The 16,613-nt window shown below is 39.8% G+C and overlaps 1 protein-coding gene across 1 annotated transcript in view; it reads left to right on the forward strand.

Annotated features, from left to right (window-relative positions):
• LOC129719068 (elongation of very long chain fatty acids protein AAEL008004) overlaps nt 1–16,613 on the forward strand; it is a 98,124-nt gene that overhangs the window by 46,834 nt on the left and 34,677 nt on the right. The gene's annotated exons all lie outside the window — the stretch shown is intronic.

Genomic DNA, 16,613 nt, shown 5'->3' on the forward strand with positions numbered 1-16,613 from the left:
ATGTGATATAGCTTTTTGCTGTTTTAAAAACATTTGTTACAGGCATAAAAATGCATTTTATTTTTCAATACAAAATTTCACACATGAGACTATAAAAAATAATAATTTAGAATAATGATTTTATTTGAAAACCAAGAAGTAAAATTTGTTTCTCAAAGAATGATTCTAAACAGCAAAAAGCTAACAAATCTCATTTTTGGTGTTTCTCAATGTAAAACCGATTTTTTAAATAATATTTACATCATTTGCGGTCGATTAGAAAAAAGTTTAACAAACAACTAGAAAGATGGAGAGAAAATACTCAACACTTAGATGTGATGCGATAAGAGCAAGTGGTAACAATTGATTAGATGGCTGAAACATAATCAACCTCATCAGCAATTACTATCATCAATTACGTTATTGCACTCTTTTATGCTAACCGCGCATTGAAAGTGAAAACTCATGCTAATAGCTTTTATAATATCTGTTGGGCTTGTTTCCGCCTGTCAGCTTTGCAATGTTTTTCTACAACGCCGATTGTGAAGCATACTTCATCAAATATATATTGTTGATCACTACTTCAACCTTCAACAATCGTATGACCTCTAAAAGGTCCAAGGAAACAAAAAAAAATCTATTCTGTCAATAACTGAACAAAGAAAAAAAAATAAACTTGTTCTTGCTTCGCAGCATCGAGGTTCGTCGCCTAAACGGGTTCGAGTCTTTTGTGTGACCGCCGAACCGAACAAGAACAAAAAAACGCACACACAAACCGAGTGTACCTGCCAAACTAAAGCAGAAGACGGAAAAAAGAGGCAGTATAGCTGTACTATTGCTTGCCAAACATTATTTTCCCGGGTGAGGTCATTCGATGCTCGCGGCAGCAGCAGTAACAATTTAATTATGTCACTCCGACACCAACCAGGCAAGCAATCAACCATTGAACCACCCGGCGAACCAGATATCTTCACACGGCGGCGCGCGCGGGGCGTTACGTCTGGGTTTCGGTTGTACTTCGCTTTCAACTTGTTCCTGTTGCTACCGACCGACCGGCCGACAGACACACACGCGGTGCACTGCGCGAATTCCCTTCTCGTATCGATTGCGGTTGTGGAGCGGTAAACTCTCACTTTGCAACGCACCACTTCAGGTTAGCGGTGCGCGTCTCGGAAACGATCGTAATTAACTACGGCCGCATCTTGGTGGTGTCGTACGCAGAAGGGTAACGGGCTCAGGGGTCAGTCCTATGGGTTCTACCCTCGCTGCCGTTTGATGGAATTTTATTAAAACTGGCCGTCGCTGCAAGTCAGTCTAGTCAGTTTTTCGATCATCGATCAGGTGGTTGACTTTTTTCCTCGAACAGGACTAATACTGGATCAGTGCCTCTACTATGGCGCACGGTAATACTAGAGAACCGCAATGCATACACCACACCGACTGTGCAGAGCCTGCGAAGAATGTTTCGTAATCATGAGTGTGCTAGCACACTTTTTTTCACATTCCTGCAAAAATGGATTAAACGAAGAACTGGGTCCTATTTTCAACGCAGTTTTGTAACGCCTCGTATCGTTGATTAGACCGTCAGTTCACTAGCAGTATCGTAACAAAGTAGAAAAGCAGATTCATAACCGAAGAACGGTTTTTTTTTCGCGCGGCCGAAAAGGAATGCAGCCAGGCAATAATTAGCCGATGGCAGGCGTGGGTCTTGTTGCGAAGAACGACTGACACGCCATTCGCAGTCGTAAGTTCGCATGTGGATTCCCGAAATATGATTTTTTTTATTGTATCAATCTGTGCTTAAACAAAAATAAAAACTGGCGAGCCGTGCATTGAACAACTAATTTGAAGGTCACGGTGTTTACCTGTTGCTCGTTGAACGTGTCAATCAATTTTTATCCTCACTGTTTACAAGCAGGCTAAATTTAGACTAATTTGGAAACGAGTTTCGCAATCTGACGTGTTTTTTCTTATTGCTTACTGATTTCAGAGCCATGAAGAAGGGCAAGTTTTTTAGGAGGAAACGTTTTATTGCTATTGATCAAACTGAAGTCATTTGCAGGTTTTCCATAGTTTGAGATGTTTTGTATTTTATACATTGCTTCATAGATTTAACATTTTTTCCAGCTTTGCCTTTCTCCCAGAATGATATAGTTATAGATTCTCTTATAATGATTTTGTATCTTGTTACCCGTAAAAACTGGTTGTGAGTTGTAGATCAAACAACTAATTCGAAGGTCACGGTGCTGTGTTTTGATTCTACTGTTCAGCTGTGCAGTTTTCTATCTCCATCTGTTTGTTACTCGTTGAAAATGTCAATTGGTTTTTCTTTCGCTGTTTTGTTTATAATCGTAGACTAGATTGGAAACGGGTTTAAAACTGCAGCGTGTTCATTAGGCTGCATACCGAAGAACAAGTTAAGGCTTCCGTTTCTAGGGGAAAAAATGCTGTTAACATTATTATTTAAAATTTCATTTATTCTAAAATTTTATAATTTTGACTCGTCTTCCCATCTAACGGGTGACAACTAAAAATTTGGAATTTTTTAGAGGCTCTCTTATTATTCCACAACAAACATGCTTAAAGTGAAATGAGAGTATGTATATGAAAGCGTTCTCTTTCCTCTTAATGCGGTATTTGTTTTGACGTAGAATTACGTCCTACGGCAACATATAAAGAGGTCCAATTTCAATACAGAGATCAAATTTCAAAAGCCGAAAACATGGAGAGCGTCACGAAAATTGTCCACTCTCAAACGTTTTGAACTCAGTCAGTTTCCGAGCAATCGATTGGAAAATCACCTTAGCACCCGTCCAAATACAGGAAATTGTAATCTGATTGTTCGAACTATTGTACAATTGAAAATTGTCAAGCCTCGTCGAAGCGCAAATGTCGACCTGTGATTGGTCGCCTAATGCTTCTTTCCCTAACAAGGCCGACAGAATATACCTAGTTGACTGGGAATGCGCGCTTTGTGCGCTGGTCGCGTTGATACTTAGGCAGTTTGATACTTAGACAGGCGGCTGTTATGGAGTTTTCGGTAACCCCAGAATTATTGGAAATGGCAGGCAATTCTACTAGAGAAAACGGGAAAACTAGGGGAAAAGGCGAATGGTTATCCGAAATTATGATAATTGAACAAACTTGCCAGTGTTGTTACTGTTGTGAAATATAATAGCACATTTTGGTACTCTACAATTATGTGATTGAAGTAGTTAAGATTTTTCATCATGTGTAACAAACATAAAACTGCAAATTTCAGCATTTGCAAGGCAAGAAAAAATCAACATTGCCTCAAAAACGTGTTGGTGGCCCTTATACTTGTTCTCGTGCCAGATGGCAGCAGAAAACAGAAATGCAGCACTTACGCTATTGCGTCTTAAAACAAAACGGTTATAGTTTGACATCATAGCAGAATTTCGACCTACATACTCATTAGAGATGGTCGGGTTCGGGTTTTGTGAAAAAAATATTTTCGGGTTCGGGTCGGGTTTGGGTTTGAAGATTTCGGGTTCAGGTCGGGTTTGGGTATGGAAACCCGAAACCCGACTATAAAATCTTTGAAATCTCGGGTTCGGGTCTGGTTCGGGTTCCACAATTTCGGGTTCGGGTCGGGTTCGGGTTTCAAACAAATAAAATTTTCGGGTTCGGGTCGAGTTCGGGTTTGAACGAAAAAAAAAATTTCGGGTTCGGGTCGGGCTCGGGTTTCGACCGAAAAAAAAATCGGGTTCGGGTCGGGTACGGGTTTGAAAAACATCAAACCCGACCATCTCTAGTTCAAAAGTGTGCGCGTTCAAAGAACGGTACCCCGCCGCCTCGAAAACGGACATCGTGTGGCACTTTGTGGACGCCGGGTATGCCCGTTCCGGCATCTACAACATCTTGACACTATTGGACAAAGATCAGAGCATCGAAAGAAATCCCGGTTCCGGACGGCCAACGACCCTGAGCGACGAGAAGCTTCAAAGGATGCTGAAGAGGAAGACCGAGGGCAAAATGGCCGAATCGCTGCGTACACTTGGCCGGGAGGTTGGTGCTTGCGGTAAAACAGTGAAAAAGTATCTGGAGAACATGTCAGGAAGCGGCAGTCCCGTCCACTGGTTTTGGAGCTGCAGGCAATGACGCAGCGACAGCGGTTGAATAACATGGTCAAGTCGATTTTCCCGGCGAATCGCGACGTGGCAGTGGTGATAGACGACGAGACCTATCTCACCCTGGATAGCAACGACTGGCAGGGTACTTCGTAGGGGATGTCAAAGTCGCTCTTCTTTTGCTCCGGGTTGGCCGTGAACGGGAAAATTTATAGTACTAAGTGCCTTCCAGAAGTTGCGTCGTTCATCAAGAAATACCATAAGGGGGAAGACACGGTGTTTTGGCCAGATTTGGCGTCGGCCCACTATTCGAAGCGATCGTTGGAGAAGATGGAGAGGCTGAATATCGATGTGGTACCGAAGTCGCCGAATCCGCCCAACGTCCCATAACAGCGTTCCATCGAGAATTTCTGGGAAAGTGAAAGATCTATTCCAACAATTTTGTCGCGGACGGAGGAGGAATTAATAAAAAAAAACGAAGAAAGAGCTTAAAAACATGCATACACGCATGTTTTCGTCCGCCATGGCGAACGTTCCGGTTAACTGCCGGAAGGCCGCTCGCAAGGGCGTAGAATTTTTTTTGCAAATAAGATAATATAATTACCATTAATGGGAAATTTACCCAACTCAATTATCTATCTTAGTTTTTTTTATCACCATCTGAAAAAAGTCCTTTGTTCAACCGCAATCGTTATTAGAGAACCTTTAACCTGAGGGGTCATTCATCTCTTCCACCGGCTCGACAGAATGTACACAGGAAATCATTTTTGGTGCATCCGTATTATGAAACTGGGACAAACTGTGGAAACTTGAAATTAAGGCGGGGTTATTCAGAAGATAGCTCTAAACCAGAATAAAATGAGATTTATTATGTCCGAGCGGATATCGCACGCGATCGTGCAGCATTTATAAATTAATTAATACAATTTCTTTTCAGTTTTCTTTTAACAGAGTCAACTTAAGCACATCAATTAGTGCGCTTTTGACGTAGAATTATGTTTGACGATAACATATACAGGGGTTCATATTGTAAACCCGAAAACATCAAGAACGTCACAAGAATTGCCCACCTGCAAATGTTTAAAACTGAGTCAGTTTCCAACGGATTTCGTTCATTTTTAAAGCAAAAATAATATACGAAAAAAATATACGACAAAATATACCGCTTCACACCATTAAATTGATTAACCCCAATCGAGTGTGTTTCCAAACCTATTAAAAAAAAATTATTGACATAAGACAGGCTGTCATAATTCTACGTTAACCTTGCGATCGTGTCTTATAAACAAACAATCTCTTCAACTATTTTTTTTTTGTTTGTGCAGTTCTGTTCAAAATGGCGTCAAAACAAGGAGCATTCCGCAAGCACATTGAACAGTTCGCTATGAGCTGCACAGCAATTTTAGCAAAAAGTTCACGGTAAACCATTTTGAAAGCGAAAATCTTCCGGTTTCAATTATGTATTCTTTCCTGCAAACCTCAACTATAGTCCGCCAGGGAGGTAGTGGAAGACCGGTCAGAGTAGTGGACAGAATAGTACTTTTTTCCTTTTTGTCTGAATCATGATTCAAGGCCAGTGGCTTGGCTATCAATCAAAATGTACAAATGAGCGAATGTTTGCACAAAATTACCATTCCATTTTTTCCAAAATATTAAACGTTCCTGAAGAACCACTCGACTCCATTTGTACCCCGAATACGCAACCCAACGAATCTACCTCAGTGTCGTCCGATCGAAGATTTCTTTGGATTTTAGAGTTCCTTTGGTTGATTGGTAGAATCAAGAGATGCAGTCGAAAAACGGATTTGAAGGCCGCACAACACTCGTCCATGTCCATGTTCAATATTTTTTGTTAGTTAATAACGAATGTATCTTCATGAGAAATAAATCAGTTTTTCGGTAATTGAGCCACCGATACGTTTTCCTGTATTACATTGAGTATTATTACAGACGTAATTTATCGAATTATTTTGTTCTTGATTCAGCTTCCCAAACACAGACGATGATAACATACACGGCGATTCGACGAAGTTATGTAATTTTTGGTTTATTACTATTGATTATGCAAAAAACATATTTCAAAAAGTAACTAAAACCTGTTTAGTTTCAAGTATGATATCAAGATGAGATGACAATTAAACAAAGAGTCTAAATAATAGTAGTTTGAATTTTGGAACTACTGCCCCACAACCGGACGCATTTTCGAAGGTCGCACCGAATTCCAGGCCCACTGACGTGTCTTCCATCCGCTAGGCGTGTCCGTCGGTTTGTTAGCTTCGCCAACAGATGCCGACAAAGTAGGTCGAGGGGTTACCATGGGGTGCACAGCCGCGTGCACCTTAACACACCCCTTTAGACATAATTATTCAAACGCGCGATTGGATCTGTGTCCAGCCGATAATCGTCCGATCTATCACCGATCGCAACTTAATGAGTACCGCAGCCAGTAGTAGAAACCATACCGAACGGCTCACCCCAATCGAAAGTGGACTCGGCCAGACCCCGTAACATGATATAGGGAGCAAGAGCGCGCACGTTCGCACAGCAATCGGACTCCGTGCATACCAAGCGCGATCGCTGCTGCCTCCAAGACTGTTACATCATCGCACCCCTCGCTACTAGTGTCAGCGTCAACAACACCGACCGTCCCGGCCGCCCGTCCGTCAGAGCGGGTCTTCCTTCGCCAGCAACTGGTCTTCACTACACACCGACTGTGACGATAAGTGTTATACGAAATCACACACACTTGCACTTTCACGCACTGGACGGTTGGGATTGGTTGTTGACCAGTAATATTCGCATTGTATGCTACCGCGTGCGACGAGGGGTCAGATTCAAGTCTTCAACTTCCGGTTTTTAGAGCTGGATTTTGGTTAAATTAAATTGTTTGTTCTGGTAACATATTGTTGACCTCTAAAACTATATTCTAAGATTTTCAGTTTATCAAGATATGTTTGCATATTTGCGAGCATTGTCAAAGCTGTTGTTGCAATTAGAATTATACTAAAATAAAAACCGGAAACCAGAAGCCTAAAACTACTGATTTCAGGAGTAAGCAATAAGCAGCTCAACGTAAAAAATAAAACATTCACAACCAAGCCCCTCGGCAAAAAGCTGCTGGAGCAGGAATTTTGCATCTTTTCGTGCTCTCTTCACACGGCCTACAAGTGATGTTTCCTCGTTGGAGCAGAGCGGCCCTTTCAAAATCCGCATGTTCAGTAACATTATCGTCATGTTCGTCACCGGGCGACAGTTCTACCGCGTATGTTTACCCCCCTTTAACATATGGCTAGAGTATCGATACGTGACAATACTCGAGCTGCTGCGATGCTTGTTGCCGTGAAGACCGACGAGTGTCGAAGTCAGATAATCGGCACGATGTCAACCAACAACAGAGCAGAGTAAAGTGGGTCACGACGTGACACTCAGGTCAGCTCAGCAGTGTACTAACTTGACTAATGCAATTCTTTGGAAAACATTTGTTTCTCTGTTGCGTTGTATTACGAGAATGATGTTCTCCCTAGTGTCCACTATCATATATGAGTCTGTTCGCAAAAAAATGATGATTCGTTCGTTCAAAGCATTTTTTTGTGGGCTTTGAACAATTTAAATCGTTTCCAATGCAAACGATTCTCTCACATGTAATTGGACTTTTAGCAAAATTTATTTCTTGATCAATTCAGTTTAGCATTCTACATGATTTTTTCAAGCTAATATTTGCATGTTTATCTGAAAATATATAAATTTCAACTCTCCAGATCCAAGAAATTCAAGGCGCAGAAAAAATAAAATTTCAAAATCATTTTCTGTTTTCGACCTTTTCTGGCCTTGGCGTTCTTCGGCGATTATGAGCTCAGCTTGCGATTATTTTCTAACTAATTTTTCTGACCTTCCAAAGCGTTTCCGGCGATTGGTAGCTCAATTCGAAATGATCTGCTATTCTCGCGTTTTGAAATATTTTTTGACAATTTTTATTTCTCACCTAAGTTAAAGATTAAAATGACAGTCTTGGATTTTGGAATCATTTTCGGCAGCGTATACAGTACCACAGAACGTTGCGCTATCGCAACGCAGCTGATTGTAAACCGGCCGTTGACTTTTCGGTGGTATAATGGGGCGGTATATGAGTAAGTAGGCCTGGTAGGAAATAAGCAAGGTAAGCAGTTGACGCCGGTTGTTTGTTGTTGGTAGAACCGGTTGTCGATTTAAATTTACATTTAATAAATTGAACATTCGAGCACTCGAAGAAAACAGGTGGCTTCTTATGTAGTACTGAGATTTCTTATTAAAATTAACTGAAAATTTGGACTCTCACATTTAGCAAAGCCAATCAGGGAGTACTCCTGCGATGTTAGATAATAGTGGAGATTACCAGAAACGTGCGTTTTCTGTTCTCCCGAAGGATTCATTTGTGGCAAGCATAGCACAGTGTTTTATTTTGCCGTTTTCATGCCATTAATTAAATTGCGTTTCAAATGTTGATTATAGCCATAATGTTTGTTCAGAGAAGTTTCAAGATATTCAAAAATACATCTTCAAATGTAGGAAGATGAGTGATCAATCCACCTAAAAGTGAGATAGAAAATTTACTTATTTATCAGATTGAGAAAGACGCATGGTGTCTTCGGCAAAATTTTATGTGATCTCAAAACAATAAACTTTGCCGAAGACATCACGTTTCTATCTCTTATATATTACGAGCAACATAAAGTTTTCTATGAAGAGGTACTGAAAATCACAACTTTCATTATAACTTTTTTTTTCAGATTTTTCCGAATTTCCAAACCTTCTACAAAGTTATCAATCATCTCAAAATACATGTTTATGCTGAACATTGCTATTTTTTATCTCCTAAAATAAAAAAGTTATTTGACATATTTCGATATTTTTGGGGATACTTTCACCTCAACCATCTCAAAATTACGCAATTTCACGCACGTGGCAGTTTCATACGATGAAATAACTATCTTCAGACTTTCAATTAAAGGTACACACTTTGGTATGTAAGAGTATGTAAGCAGCCTTTTCGATTGATTTATTGAAATATATAGTTTTAAAAATATTCAGCGCAGCAGCCTTTAAAAATATCTAGGCAAACTAAATAGTAATTGCAGAAGTAGGCTGTTGCATGCTTTATACTGTAAAAAATATTCAATCGTGCTCTCTGTGCTGATAGGTTACAGTTATCGATTGCTGAACAGAAGTCAAGAAATATTCTCGGATACATTTGAAGGCATTGAAAAATGGCGGATTCATTAGCTACAGCTACAGGTAAACCTTTGTCAATAATTCAAGCACTTAGTACTTCGCTGAGAGTTACCAGTAATTTCTGTAGAAATCCAGTAAATCTTCATAGAAAACTTTATGTTGCTCGTAATATATAAGAGATAGAAACATGATGTCCTCGGCAAAGTTTATTGTTTTGAGATCACCTATAATTTTGCCGAAGACACCATGCGTTCATCTCAATCTGATAAATAAGTAAATTTTCTATCTCACTTTTAGGTGGATTGATCACTCATCTTCCTACATTTGAAGATGTATTTTTGAATATCTTGAAACTTCTCCGAACAAACATTATGGCTATAATCAATATTTGAAACGCTATTTAATTAATCGCACGAAAACGGCAAAATAAAACACTGTGCATAGGACTTATTTCATCAACTGTGACTCGATGGTCATTATTTTTAAAGGCGATTGCGTTTACTTCCGTCTGTGATTTCTGTACCGAATGAACATTCTTAATCATTGTCAAAGCGTTGTAGTCACAAGGTTACAGAGTCCGTTTTGACAAGCAGGTGGTCTTGGGTTCGAATATCAATAGAATCAGGGCCATTCGATGTCAACGGACTTAAGCATGGGTGTATTCTCAGGCTCCCCATTAACACTTCCTTCACGATGAATTCTATAAAACCTCGACAAATACCTCTTGACAAAAATAAACCTTTCTTCCAATAGAACTGATCAGACGGCCATTCAGTTGATACCAGGTAATTTCGGAGGAAGCATGGCTCAGATTTGTAAGTGTGAAAAGGAAAGGCACACACACAAGCACGAATTACAATAATTATGTTACACACTCTCAACAATAGGAAAGCGGAATACGGCAAACACCCGGGCGATATCACAAACGATCAATGTTCCTGGTCGCAGTGATGAGTCCACATTGGAAAAAAAGTGGCTGAAGTTGGTGTGGTTTGAATGCTACTTCCTCCGGCGCATATGTGGTGACAGCGGTGGGATACGAAAAATATCTAAACACGTGCTTAGACCCCCTTATAATGTGGGCTTCATCGTTTTGTTTAGTTACCTTCTGCGTTCTACCACCGGATCAGGAAAACGAAGTTATAGCTAATAAAGTTGCGGTCTTAAAAATATATACTCTGTAATTTTTTTTTCATCTGTTCCAAATTTTACAAATTGTCACGAAATATCAAATATTTCTAAAATTCTTTTTTTTTGCGCATCTATTAATGATGTTACGCAAAATTTGGTAGAAATTACTCCACATCTTCTCCACATGTTACAATAGAATAGCTATGCATTCTTATCCACGTTTTGTCGCAATTTTTGTAGGATTGGGAAAGACTAAAAAGGAATGAAATAGCGCCATTCACGGTTAAACAAAACTAACGAAAGTAATGTTTTTTAAACGTAAAAAAAATAATATCGTAGAACCATGAATGAATGATGCAGTTTTCAGTTCAGCTCTCTGGTGTCTTTTTTATTTATTTTTGTAGAGTTGAAATGTCACTCTCATGCTAGCTCTCCCCCATATGTCACAAAATGTCACAATAATCGAACAACCCCCTTAATTCCTTGATATCTTCAATGGATGGTTCCTTGTAGGGTTTACAATCCCTGGAATTATCTTTCCCCGCGATTTCCGAATCCCGGGAACAGAAATATTGATTCCCAGGACTCCCGACTTCTCCGAAAAATTTCGCAAGATTTAATATAGTTTGCCATACCAATAGTGCAATAAAACTAAATGTCCTGTCCTAATGACGGTCAATATTTGCTTTCCGTGTAATATCAAATTATTTGCTCCAATTATTTGTCAAAAATATTTGCGGTCGTTCTTTGCCAGTAAGTCCACTACTGAGCGAATAGTTGCCTGATTTTTTACTTTGTTTATTGATAGAAATTTTTGAAAAAATTAAACACGTAAATCAATGCAGCCAGAAATAAATAATTTCATAGAACTAAGTCAGTGCAACAAAAAAAAAAAAAAACATCTTTGCAGGCTTATTACGTAGGCATCTAAATGCTGTAAAACTGACCTATATTAACATTTCCTTTAAGTTTATCTCGGTCTTTTACAAAAAACCGTCGAGTAGCTAAAAAACGTTCTTGTTTATTTTTGGAAAATAATTCGCATCGTGTAATGGCATAGCAAATATATTTGATAAAAAAAATGAGCCAAGAGGCTTTGCTATCGTTTAAGCAAACAGAGTTTTTATCAAATATTCGCTATAGTGTAATAGTATAAGAAATATTTTGCCCAAAAAAATTCAGTACCAAATCTGGCAAATATTTGCCTCGTTCAATGCCTGCCTAACACTCAGCCTACTCTTCAACAAACTGAAAGTATTGGACACTCCAATTCCTAATGAAATGTAGCGGAAGTTAGAATCAGTTATTTAGAAGTACAGACCTCGATCGATTTTGCCACGTTTCGTTTCTGGCACGGTTCAATTTTGGCAACATAAAAACTTTGGACCACCAGCAACCATCCAAGCGTTCAGTTGAATTTTCGCTTCAGTCCGGTACGCATCGGACAACACTGTTCGAATTGGCTATATAATTGGCACATGCTCAACAAAGGCCCTCTTTCAAAGTGTTGCAAAATACTCAGCTGACCAAAAAGATCACCAGGTAAGACTTCTTCAAGACGTTTGAGCCGCAAGGCGCTCCTTTCATAACCAGAAACACTGACCGCTTTGCTTACTGCAATGTCTAGATGGGCGTTCCAGTTTAATTTCGCATCTAGAGTTAATCCTAGAAACTTAACCCTTTCGCTAAACTGGATAGAACTTCCCTCAAGCTTCAGAGGCATTAGGTTGAATTTCCTCTTTCTAGTGAAAGGTACTACTGTTACTTTTGCCGGGTTAATGTTCAGATCCTCTTTTTTACACCAGAGATAAGTTATGTTTAAAGCTAGTTGCATTCTTTCCGAGAAAAAATTGTCAAACTTTCCTATAATGACAATGTCGTCTGCGAAGCCTACAACTTCAAAACCTTTATCTTCTAAGCTACTGAGGGCATCCACAACTAGAGATCACAGGAGTGGTGAAAGTACTCCGCCTTGAGGGCATTCTTTCGTGGCTCTTACAGTTATAGATGTTCCCCCCAGCTCCGTAGAGATTATTCTTTGTGCAAGCATGGTATGAACTGTTGACTATGCATGTGTGAAACATCCTCTTCTTCATCGCTTTCGCCATGGAAGAGTAGGTTGTGTTATCGAAAGCACCTTCAATATCTAGGAAAGAGCATAATGCTATTTCTTTTACTGAAAGAGATTTTTCAATTTTCGTTACCAGCGTGTGGAGCGCGTAACTGTAGAGGTAACTGTTTGACATGCAAATTGAAATATAGATAAAGGGTATCCAAGCATGTTTGTTGCATTTAGATATTTCTTTAGTACTTTTTCCATTGTCTTCAGCAGGAGAGCCCGGGAAATGGGTTTCCATCATCAGATTCAGCGTGTCAGCGGGAGTCTCCGTAAAGGCTCCATTCTGATGCATCAGACTGCCAAGTTCAGTAGTGTGATTCTTGGCCAGCGTTTTTTGAAGTCTAGCAACCGTACGTGTTTTGTCTATATTTTCACACGTTTGAATCCAAGTTCTCCTCTTGGATTTCCTAATATCTTTGTTGTACTCGGTGAGAGCTTTCCTGTACTGCGCCCAATCCGAAGTACGTGTCGCTTCGTTAAACTTTCTCCGGGATGTTTTTCTTAGACGCTCCAACTTTGAGTTACACCACGGCACATCCCTGTTGGAAGACGAGACTTTGACCGGACAACTACTGTTGTAGGCGTCTAAGATCATTTTGTTTAGCGTTTCAGAGAAGGTTTCAAGTTGCTCTATTGAGCCGATTCTGTTGTCATTCGTCGGAGCAGCAGAATTCAAGTGATAAGCATATCGATCCCAGTTAGTTTTCCTTGGATCGCGATATTTTGCCAATGATTTTTGCCGCCCCCCCAACCAAAGATGATGTGTTTATGATCAGATAAAGAAGTCTCGTCCGAGACACGCCACTTCTGAATTTTTTCCGAAATTGCAGGGCTGCATAATGTCAGATCCAAAACTTCTTCTCTGATCGCGTTTGAAAAAGTTGGTTAATACCTGTGTTGCATATGTCAATGTTGTTAGATGAAAGATAATCAAAAAGACTCTCACCTCTTCTATTGATGTCGGTACTTCCCAACAAAAAAAGGCTATTTGGCGAGTCGAAAAGGCATCGCATTGAAATCCACGTTTCGCTATGAATTTCACTAATTTCACACTTTTTACATGCGGTGTACTAAAGTCACTTGCGTCAATTACTCCCCGAGAGCCGAAATAATGATTTCGTCAGGAAAGTGTGGAGGAAGCAGACGATCGATCTTCTTATTTAGCGTGTCGTGCATGTTTCTTCTGTTTCGGTAGTGTTCTATGCACTTGCGATACAGGAACACCGATAAAACCGCTAAATGAAACCATTTCCAGGGTGTTAAATCACTTAATTATTAAAACACTGCAGTTCGCAAACCGTCCATACAACCGACAAAAATTGAAAAGTTTACTCTCTCCTACGACCCGGGTTGATACACTATACCACAATAAAGCTAATGAGTTGATGCTGCTTGGGATATCCAAAAAAAACGGAAGACACTGTTCAGAATCAAAAATTCTTGGCAAATTTTCTAGATTGTAACAAAAATTTGCACGCGGAAACTTTTTCCCGTTCACTCGCGGTCGCAGATTGCTTCGATCTTAATGCTTGTTCGAATTTGGTAGAATAAAAACTAAAAAAATTAATGATATATTTTCTACAGTATATATTCATTTTTGGAAGGACAAAATTATTATTTACGAGTGTGCTGAAGACACTTCACCGATCAAACTAGTCGTTTAGACGCTATAATTTCACTTTCATACTATAAAGATATATTTTTGAATCATAGAAGCACCTTTCAATTTATGTAATGTCTTCAGCCGAACTTTGCCGAAGACGTCACACCGATCAAACGAACCGTTCTGGCGCTAAAAATAATTGTAATCTGCGATACCTTTTTATCCCTTTCCGACCGGGCCTATATAATTGCGTAGGTAGAAGATGACTTAAACAAAACCTTCTCTCTCGCTTTTTGAACGTCCTATTCGTTGTTTTATTTTTCACACCGCTAGTGTCAACATCGCAGCTGCTACGAAAAATAAAAAAAAGGGGCAAGCAAGTGTTTTTATATAGGACTTGCTTCGATTTAGGTTTTGTTATCAGTCATTTTTTACCTACACAACTGTGTGGGCTCGGTCGGAAAGAGCCCTTTAAAAAAATAAGACATGATTCGAAAAAAACTAATAGCACAAACGACATCTCTAGCTGGCAATAAAAAAAAATGTAATAAAAGAAATATCAGGCCGCATAGGAAGAGAAATTTCGGATAATATTGTTATTAATACGGATGGATCTCTGCTTTAAGGAAAAGCTGGAGCCGGAGTTTACGCGAGTGAATTAAGATTGCAACAATCTTTTTCATTAGGTATCTACTGCACTGTCTCCCAAGCTGAAATCTTTGCCATTATTTGTGGAGTGCTGGCAGCCCTCCAACAAAAGGTAATTGGGCAAATAATCTATATTTGTTCTGATAGTCGAGCTGCTGTCAAAGCACTCACAATTCTAGGTCGAAGCTAGTCATCGCACTTGTGTCGCACTTGTCTAGAAGAACTTAGCATCATGAATACTGTTAATCTTCTTTGGGTCCCTGGACACTCGAACATTGCTGGCAATGAATTTGCCAAGCTTATCTCTAAAAGTTAGTAACTATCTTTTGAATTTATCAAAAAAGAACTGCAGTGTGCTTATAAGAGTTCTAACTGGCCACTGTAGTTTGAACTATCATTTAGCAAGCATGCATCGTTCGAATACTTTTGGCTGCGACCTCTGTGAGGGCGATTATGGGTCTTCTTTTCATTTAGTATGTAGTTGTTCCAGACTTGCCCAACTGCGTTACAGGATTTTCGGTCGTCATCTTATAAATGAATCTGAATATAGATCTCTTGATTTGAAAAATATTCTTCAGTTCATTTTCAATTGCGGGAAAGAACTCTAGTGCCTTCTAAATTTTTGCTGGGATTAGGACTAGGAAGACGAACTTTATGGTTTGTCTCTGATAATTCCTAGGACACAAATATCCCATGCTTTTTCTATGTTTCCAATCCTTTATTTATCCTTTGCCTCTCCCACTCTTAATACTTCCTTCTTCTTCTATCTCTTCCTTTTCTTCTTGTCAGGTAAATAATGAGAAGGTTCCTACGGTTAGGCACAAATCCTCCACATGTGAGGGGAACGTGCCGTTATAAGCCATGGCTTTTAGCCGACCTACCTGATACCTGATAGAGATGAGATGCAAAAGTAAACTCGGATCTCTGGCAACGATTGTAACACTTCCTTCCTTCCTTCCCTAATCGACGGTAAGAGCGTGTCTAGCGCTGTTATCGATCCTTACAAAGAGCAGAAGCTACCTAATTGTTGGACATTGGATATGGTAAACTATTTCCAAATAACCACCTATATGTAATTCTTTGTGCAATCTGGCTAGCATAGATCAATCACGGAGGAGCAACTCAAAATGCGCAATCGGTCAAATTCAAGCTTTTGAAAAGAACGAACTTCATTCAACATCGCAAAAATATAACTTCTGCTTTACTCGACATCATCTTCCCTTTCGTTTATTGCAAATGAAACAAACACTAGTGCGAATTTTGTTTCCCTTTCCCAAAACGAACGTCACCTCTTGCTGGCTGCAGACTTGGTAATGATCGATTAGTAACGGATGGACACGCGGCGCCATGAAAGACTGCCAAAGAGAACGTTTGAAACCTGACTTCAGTAAAATGAAAAAAGAACATGGTCATGGTTTTACGCTCATACGTGAACTTGAAAGTCAAACAACCAGCAATCAAATCGGAGGAAATCATTCGAAGGTCAAATTTCGGTACACCAATAGAGAGATCTCCGATGGCCCTAAAAATCGATGGGAGGCTGCGTTCGGAAAGCGTGATCAGCAGGAGATCGTGTGCGAAGATGTGACTAGAAGGTCCTACACCAATGTGTAGCAAAAACTGAATGACCGGCCCACTCGAATCGGTGAATTGACGCGGAAACGCATGACAGGGGAGACCATGGACGAATGCTGCTGGTTTCGTTAGTGTACTATTATCGACTGATTGGTAGTTCATTTCTGCTTCATCACTTCTCAGAGTGGTGGCATCCCCCTCTTCGCGCGGTGTATGTTGCCGATTACCCGGTCGAAGTTGATTGCGGCAATTGTCGGTC

The sequence above is a fragment of the Wyeomyia smithii genome, chromosome 1 (assembly GCF_029784165.1).
Source record: "Wyeomyia smithii strain HCP4-BCI-WySm-NY-G18 chromosome 1, ASM2978416v1, whole genome shotgun sequence".
Taxonomy (NCBI): Eukaryota; Metazoa; Arthropoda; class Insecta; order Diptera; family Culicidae; genus Wyeomyia; species Wyeomyia smithii.